The 9,143-nt window shown below is 50.5% G+C and overlaps 1 pseudogene; it reads left to right on the forward strand.

The window, feature by feature from the left end:
* Positions 1 to 687: 687 nt before the first annotated feature.
* On the forward strand, positions 688 to 7,413 carry LOC149355686 (uncharacterized; annotated as a pseudogene).
* The last annotated feature ends 1,730 nt before the right edge of the window (positions 7,414 to 9,143 follow it).

The raw sequence follows: 9,143 nt of genomic DNA on the forward strand, positions 1-9,143 counted from the left end.
TTTATGCGGGAAACACTGATGGCACGCTGCGGCTGGATGGAGAAGTAGTTAGCGATGGTAAGGTATACAAAATAAAAAGGAATTAGATCACATAAAAGGCATAACGCTCAATCAAAACCGGATGATCATGTGTGGTGGTGTGCGCTGAAATCTGGTATGAGTACCTCCCAGGAAAATGTAGTTTTCTAGTGTTTTATAGTGCTGGGCACTTCAGAAGGCCGTGCAGCACGCAAAATGCAAGCTCCATACTTTGAAACCTGCGGTTCTGCCATGCCTAGAAGGAGGTGCATGGCATGTTCTCAGCCGGTTCTCAGTCTTCAAAAAATCACTTGCTTGATGTCAGCATTTCCTTGCAATTATTTGTCCGCGTATGAGCTCTTCCCGTTGTGCCCTTGCCTCCCGAGTTGTCTGTATCTGTGCTTTCAAGGTTCTCAAATGAAACATGTTCAGTACCTGCCGTGTCGCAAAGAGCAGCTGATGCTGCTTTGAGAACATGTATCTCGTCACCAACTAAGTAACGATGACGAGAAATCCAACAGAGTGTTATTCAGTCCTCGTGCATACGCATAGGGAATGCGTTTCATTTAATTCGATTACGTCAACAACGGCAATGGAGGAAGCCATGATACAACCACTTCGCTTTTCGTCAGTTTTCTTGTTTTGTATTAAGGTGATTGTGCGGCATAGATGGAGTTCTGTGACGAACTGAAGCGCAAGGGAGCAAAAAACGAGGACAGAGACAAGTAGGCACACAAGCGCTGACTTCCAATTGAGTTTTATTAGGTGAGAGAACTGCTTATATGCTGCTTTTCAACAAAAAAAATCAGTCAGTAAAGGCCGTTCCACGGCCTATCACATCGTCAAGAAATGCAACTCTGCATTTCTCAGGGTGACGGAAGGCGCACTAATACAATTATCATGCAGCCTAGATAACTCGGGAGCCTCCACAATTTCCCGCACTACCTGGTCCGAGTGTCTGCTGACCACGGAACAGCCGGCAAGAGCCGGCTCTCCCTTTATTTCGATACCGGAATCAGTCTTCATGTTTACAACCGCGACGATGCAGCGCCAGAATCCCTGTGCCTGTCTTGTGGGTTCTGAAGTCGTGTTCCTTCAGGCACTCATTCGGGCACCTTGCCGTTTGGCCGACGCAAACCTTGCCTGAAGAAAGACGAATGGAGCACACCACACCCCCTACACACTCAACGAAGGGGTTCTGATGCGCCGTGTTACACTGCCGGCGCCCATCATCCCCCTCTGTACGCGCGCGCACAGCGTACGTAGGTTCATAGGGGCCAAGAACACGATGTTCACTTTGCTACGGCGTTCAATTTTCTTAAAGGCCTATTTGACAGAAATTTTACAAGCCGTAAAAAGGTTGTTTTTTCAGAGTACACCCCCGTGGTATGCTACCCACAGTTCAGACAGGTTCGGAGCGTCAGCTCGTGGCGGCTCGTGCAAAGCGCTGGTACCCGTAGCGCGTGCAGCACTTAGTACAATAAATACTGGTTATATATGAAAACCACACATCTCAAAATGGATGAAATGCCCTAGAAAAAGTTTAAACACGTTTTATTTGGTTTAGTAGACTAGAAAACTCCTCGCTCAACCTCAGAGAAGATGATCGCGCGGCAATGCTAGTGAGCGTTGTTTGCCTGGCAGTATTCGAATATAGTTTGTGCAAAACTCGGACATCTCGAAGGACGGAGGTATATTCAAATGGAGGCCAAGTAGAAAAAGTTCTTGTAATATCAATTCGGCCTTTTTGAGCGGGCACGCGCGTGCCAACAGCAGATGCGCGCGCTGCTGTCCGTGCAATATGGTGGTTATCTTGATAAAAAATGACCGGCCTTCTACTTTTCCTTGTCATTTTTCTCCCCCGCCGGAAGGTATTCCTGCCTGTGCAGGAGCTGTGAGCGCGAGGTAAATCAATAAAAACAACTTGGTGTCTAAAAAGGGAGCTCTAGAGAATTAAGCGCTGTGTTAAGCGAAAGAATATGCCAGAAGCACAATTTTTGTTGCAAAATAAATATCTATTTTTCTCTTCGAGGACAGTGGCATCAATGCGGTGCCGATGGTGGGGTGGTTTATCTCTGCGCGCCTCGGTCAAGCAAGCAACTGTGCGCAAAATACATGCCGGTTCAAGTGAACAAAGACTTATGCGCTGCGTTCATTACTCTATATACCTAGAATCACTTAAAGCCCGTGTACTGCATGGACGGCAAAGTTTTTCAAATCTTTTCAAACCACACAGCTGGGCAGAACGGCGTGGTTGCCGGACCTCAGTCGACCGTATACGCCTACCACGCCGATTGCCGGTCGGCAGCGTATCTGCATCGATTGAGTAATAATGCAGAAAATATTGTCAAAATTACATGCTGTCTTCCTTTGAAAATATTATCATTCAAATAACTTACGTTCAGTTCTCTGAGACCTTGGAGACACACCTCGGATTATAATGCTGAAGCTTCCTGTAATCGGCCTCAAGTATGAACGGCGTGACGCAGTAAGAAATTCGACGTTTTCAGTAACACTCGTGTGGCCCTCCAGGATTCTCAGCCCGGGCCGCGAACTTTCGGGGCAGCAGATACACTCGATGCACGACGGCATTTCTGCACTTGGGGCAGAGCTGTACCTGCAATAAACGCGCGCATGTTGATTCCTTTTCAGACGACGCAGACTTCTCCTTAGACTTCTGCCCATTGTAAACAACGTGACATAAAAAGGGCGTTGCTCGAGGGGCAAAGCAGTCCACTTTAGCTTCTGAGCCAGCTAAGCTAGCTTGTGACGGGCGGTCCTCCGTCCTCTTTATTCTCCCGATTAGAGACGCCTCGAAGCCATTCTTTTTCCAATTATAGCCCTCTCGGTTCGTGACATGATTTGCCGATCGGGCCAGAAAAACGTACGTGCTCTGATGCATGATGTAGACCGGGGAGGTCTATGGAGGAAGCCCAACCCACAAAAGGGGTTAGCGCAAGGCACGAGCGCCAGTCACCCACCATTCTCTTTTTTGAAGAGAGGATAGTTCACGTTAAAACCTGAGCTCCAAAGAGTTGACACCAGCTTTCGAGATGGGTGTGAAGGGCAGTGGCCGAGAGGTATGCATGGTGCTTTCCGCATTCCTCGTATTCCTTTCCGCGGCCACGCACCGCGTCGACATGATGCCAGTAGTTAATTTTCCTCGGAGACCATCGGGCTTTGCGATGAAAACAGCCAGAAACACGCCAGAAAAAGGGCTTACAAGGGGCGCTCAGTCACTTCAAAACGCCTGAAACTGGCGAGCCGGTGTCTCAATGGTGCGTCATTTCCGGTCAGGCTTGTTAGTTATCCAGCACACCGCTAGGGGACTGCGTCGTTTGCTAAAGTGGTTTTTGAACGCTTCTAAATAAAATACAAGACACCTCACAGCCCTAATATTAAATATAACTGTAGTTCATAACATGCACACTATATTGAGCGCAAAATTAACCGAAGTAAACTTTAGGTCAAGTAGGCCTTTAAGTCGGTGTGACACGTTTTGTATGCAGCGACCACTCTCCCTCTCTCACGAGGCTGCATTACGTCGTCTCTGCTGATAGGATTCGCCTCTTGGTTTTCCTCCTTCAAAAGGCGTTCAATAACAGACGCAAATAATGCCGGAGGGTAATATGCATGTGAAGACGAGCCACCTGGTCTAGTATACTTACTTGCATGGAATGAGCGCAAGATTTCTAGATGACTTTCCCCACGAACAGGCTGGCAATCGCTCTCTTAGTCAACTTGGAAAGGACCGAATGAAATGGCAGCAGCTGCTTGCAGGTATTTTCAGCCAGTTCGGCTTTCGGAGAACATAATCCGTATGACAAAAAGCCAAAAGAATCCTTCTAAGGGGACCTCAATTGACACTTGCAATGGCACCAGGCATTACTTGAAGGTCTCAACGTCACTCATGCCCAAGGTCTCTGCTTCTGTTCCCGTCCTGTGCTCGAAAAGAACTGGGTAATCATACATAAAATGAAACACTTTGACAACAAGGGAACCTGACAGAACAGATAGCAAGCTTCTGTCCTTCCGGGTTAGAAACAGGCGGCTGAAGACCAGGGCGATGCAGGAACCAATGTACTTGCCGCTCTTCTGTGTTGTGTGCCTTAAAATTCTTTCGTTTGCGTGTTTACTTATGTTTCGAACTTTTTTCGTCCGAGCATTCTCGCTAAGGGCTACTATTATAACCCATCGGAAATTTCCGTCAATATTGCTTTAGCAGAGTTTGGTGCGCCATTGTGGCCCTTCGTGTCCAGGCGGCACGCGCCGGCGTACACCTGCGGCTCAGATAGGCTGCAAGACGCGGACTCCTGATGTTCCTCATGTGCTGATTGCGCTGAACTCATTCCACTGGTGTAGCGAGGGTGGTGAGTGCAGTCAAGGGGTGGCGGTGGAAGCGTTCCACTCGGCTATTCGTCTCGGGGTGGTACGCGGTGGTGCGCAGGCGAGTCGCGTCGAGGAGGTGAAGGAGCTCAGCAAAGAGAGACGACTCGGACTGTCCGCCGAGGCCCAGGATGATTGTAGAATGACATCCAATAAATGGTGATGGTGGTTTTCACCACCATCACCCATCGAAAATGGGCCACCAAGGTAGAAATGAAAGCAGACACGACAGCAGAGGCAGCAGTACCGGGGACAGGGATTGCTTCTGGCCAACGGGTGTGCAAGGTGAAGCAAGGTGAAAGTGTTTCGCCTAGTTCGATGTTGACCGTGTCACAGCGGACATCTGGTGTAAACAAAGAAATAGTTTTTTTATTCGGTTCTCGAGCCGATCCGGATCCCGAGCCTTTCTGTCACGGAGCTCGTGTCGCTTCGACTTCCTCGCGCGCTCCGAACATCAAGAGATGTTGCTGCTACTGGACTTTACGGGCCGCTTCCTGATTGCTCATCTCACGACGGGGTGATGACCGGTCAGCGCATCCTGACTCACTTCGAGGATCAACGCCTCTGGCACCGGCTGGTGGGGGAAGCTCGAGCCATGCAGATGACCAAGCCAGGCCTGCTGGCAGTGTGACACGATGTAGCGGGTCTGCTGCTCGGCGACGCCTCGGTGCTCCTCTCTCTGGTGCCGTACGCGGTGCTGCCCGACCAACTGAGCATGTGCTCCCTGGCCCACCCGTACACCACCCTCGAGACCTGGTGACAGCACGTCAGGAATGACCGAGGCAGGAGACTGCTGGAGCACATCGTGCTGGTAGAGGCGGGCCTGGGAGATGCGGCCAGCTACGGCAGTCGCATGCGAGGGAGCTACGTGCCACCAAGCATTCGCAGGGCCACCGATATCCGTCTTATACGTGGTGTCGATGCTTGGCCGCCGCACGTCGTCACCTACTACCTCCTACTGCCCATCTCAGTCTTCGCCATCCACGACTATCCACCGGTAAAGGAAAAGCTGAAGCGCTTCCCGTCTACATTTTTCCTGAGCACTGACGTACACAGTCTTGTCCAGAATATCTGGCACCTCGTCCATGGCAACCATGAGCAAGGGATGGAGATCCTGCTGCAGGGGTAACAACAGGTCAATGCTGAACTGCGGCCGCTTCTGGGCGCCCTCTGGGGCCCAGCCGAGCGCCTAATGATTCAGTGCTAGCACCGGCTGGCCCTGCGCTGCCTCGGCCACATGCAGTGACCTTCATGCCTAAGAAGATAGTCCTGCAGCTGGACGTGCTGCTGGCGAACTCTCCAATCATCGACGCCCTTGAGCTGACCAGCGGGCACGGTCACCCTTCCAGCCTGGTGCCGCTACTGGGTAGCATTATGGCAATCGCCAGAATATCGAATATGCGCGAAACCTGTGAACAGCTGGAGCCACTTCTGCAAGTGCCGCCGTTTTCCACGGAGGAGGAGCAGTTTGTCAACTTGTGCGATCTGGCCGAGCCGACCCGGATTTGCTACGTGGTGCTGGACTTCCTGCAGGGCGTACGACCCCATGCCGTCCTGCCGCTGACCGGCTTCCTTCAGGAGCTGTTTCGGGAGGGTAGGATGCAGCACTTATGCCTTCGCGAGATGCGCGAGAATTTTTCCACCACGCAGGAACTCATGCAGAGCTTCGTGCGATCGATGCCCCTGCCAGCAGCGCTGCTCAATCCAGCAGCAAGCAGGCGAAAGCAGCCTGCCACACCAGATCACTACCCGGGGTTCGTGCCAACTCGTGTGCCGCACAAGGGCATCACGCCTCGCCTGGCAACGCAGGTGGCTGCAGTGAGGGCCACTGTGGATGCTGCAGACGCCTCAAAGCCACCCGGTATGCCTTTTGCTCCCGAAAAGACGGCTGAGAGTGAATCGTGTGCGTTAATGTCTACTCCGGTTGCGCGCTACTATACCCCGCAAAGCCGGCCGGAGGAGGATGCAGTATCGATCTTGTGGACGCTTTCCGTCACACTGTGGGAGGGCCATCCTCAACGGACAACCTCCGCGGCAGACCGATCTACAAGCGCACCTGCCTCCCTCCTGAAAAGGCGACTCGTGTACCTGCCACTTTTTACTGCCACGCTCGTTGTTCTTCAAAGGGGCTCCGAAAAAGAGCATGTTGGTACTTGTCCGACGCCCATAGATCTCGACGAGGAGGTGCAGCGAATATCTGCAGATCCATCAGGGCGGAGGCTCAGATTTTCCACATCAGATTCGAACAGTTCGGAAGCTAGCTCTGACCTCGGCATCACTGGTCAGATGCTAGGAGGCACCTCCATGCAGTCTCATCCTGAGGAGCAGGCAAATGGCGAAGTGGAGGCATCTCATTCAGAAGAGACAGAAATGTCCAGTGGCCGATCCAGACAGTTCACGACTTCCACGGACACTGACAGCGACCACTCTGGCGGTGATCTGTAAGACAGCACTACAACTCCGGTTCGTTCTCCACAGCCGACGCCACAGCAGCCTTATCCCAGTTTGCAGCTCAGAAGTGACGACCGTGATATAGATGGAAACAAGGTACCGGTACCGTTAGCTGGCAGACATCTTCCCCCATGCGCAATCCGCTGCTGCTGCCAGAGTTCCTGGTTCAAGAGGCTGTCAGGTGCCTGCACTCGCCCACTGCAGCCGATTCATCTGTTCCCGGGCTCTCTCAGCGAGGTCCCAAGGAGTCACTATCTCAGCCAGCACCTCCAGCTGCAGCGTCAAGCACCGCAGACACTGGTGACTTCGGATGAAGAGGACCTGGATGGAACTCCACTTATGGACAGCTATGAGGACATAATTCCTGAAAGCAAGCGTCGCCATATTTCCCGCCACATGGAGCCTTATTTGAGCAGAGGCCGTGTGGTTACGGCACCTGAGCAAGAAAAGACAGTACACAGGTCGGCTGCTGCTGCAGTCGTCGCGATTTGCACTTCGGCACGGCACCAGTCGACGCTGCCCAGATTGGCATTGCACAGTTCGGCATTCGACATGTAGACACTCCAAGCATTGCTACTTCACACGTCGGTCCTGCACATGTCGGCACTACTGAATTAAGGACGCCTGCTGAAGAAGAACCAACTTCTCTCGGCGGCAACGACGGCACTGAGCTAGTAGAAGACCCACCAAGCAGAACCTGTTCTCATGCGTCAGCAGTGTGCCTCTGTGTGTCAGCATTCGTAGTCAGTGGGGTACAATAGAAGGAAATAAACCTGCGCTCTGCTGTGTGGAAGAGGGAGACCTGTCCTCTAAATATGACGCTCTCCATTCAGAAGGTGCGGTGACGACACCAGCAGAAGAAACACACTTTGAAAAATCTGAAGCAATCAACGTGTCTTTCGGGTTTGTTCCAAATTTAGAGTAATCTTGTTGAAGGTTGAGGAGGTCCTTTAACGACAATTGATGCGCTTGTAATATACGACGGGTTATCTTTAATGTATTTTAAATTCTATTCATAAATTTGGTATCATATTTGCTAGCGCTTAGTGAACACACGGGACAAGAGCCCAAAAACACAGGACAGACGCTCTTGTCCCGTGTGTTCACTAAGCGCTAGCAAACATGATTCCAAACGCTTTCCAACTAGCCCAAGTTTCCGCCTTAATAAGTATTCATGATTGCTCTAAAAATACATACGAAATAGGTTCTGGAAATTTCGCGCTCGGTGTTCGAAATTTATTCGTAGAATTTGTCTAAGACATTTCACCTACACCATGCTTCCCACACTTTTCAAATGCGTGAAAAAAGTTATGTTTGGTTTTGGTATGTTGGCAGCACAATAAAAGTGTACTTTTGTAAATATGAAATTAATTCGTCGAGATTATTTTTCAGTACTAACAAATAAGTAGTCCTCATAAAAATTGTAGCAGGAATCTTCATGCTGCCGTGGAACAATCTAGAGCTCGAAATAGGTTTTCGGGGAAGAGTCAAAACACTTCATTTTCTCCCGACTCTTCGGGTTTATGATACTGGCCGGGAGATAAGCACCACTTATTCGATTACGGGTGGAGAATGTGACAGCATTAGATCGGGAAGCATGGGTTGGGAATCTCCGGACCGGGCAATGCAGCGTAAAGGACTCCGACTCGCAGGACCGTCTGGCTTCAATAGACGCATAAGTAAATTTCGGTTGACAGTTCGACTCCTGACGGACGCCTGATGCAAGTTCCGCTAAGAAGTTCGGTTCTAGACCACTCGCAGTTTCGAACGCGACCAGTTCCGCACTAGAGGAGCAATTTGGAGGTCCACAGTCCTTGCGCCTGGAACGCCTCAGCGGGCAAGATTATGTGGCGGCTCTAGGAAGTTAGTTATATGGCAAGCCAGCTACTACACGTTTCGAAATACTTCCAGTTTACTGACATAACTTTCAGTCGCCACTCGTGGTGTGGCAACATCTCTCCCGGCTAAGTGACGTCTCGTGACCTGTCTACCTCATCGATCTCTTGGTTTATTACAATGCCTCATTTTATTTTGAATGTGACTCCTAACCGTTATCACAATAATGAGTCATGACTACACTGTTGCGTCGGCCAGTCAGTGATATTTTTTGTCGTTGGACAACTGAAATAATTCTAATGCAGTAAAGCCAATTTGCGGCCTGTCATAAGCCGTATATAATACTGTAAATTTGCAATATGTCAGGATATACTAAGCGGGCAAAAGCTGCACTTCTGCCGTCTTATGCGAAGTTGATGTTTTATTCAATGCAGAAAAAGCATTCATTTTGG

The sequence above is a fragment of the Amblyomma mixtum genome, chromosome 3 (assembly GCF_055824585.1).
Source record: "Amblyomma mixtum isolate Tamu chromosome 3, ASM5582458v1, whole genome shotgun sequence".
NCBI lineage: Eukaryota > Metazoa > Arthropoda > Arachnida > Ixodida > Ixodidae > Amblyomma > Amblyomma mixtum.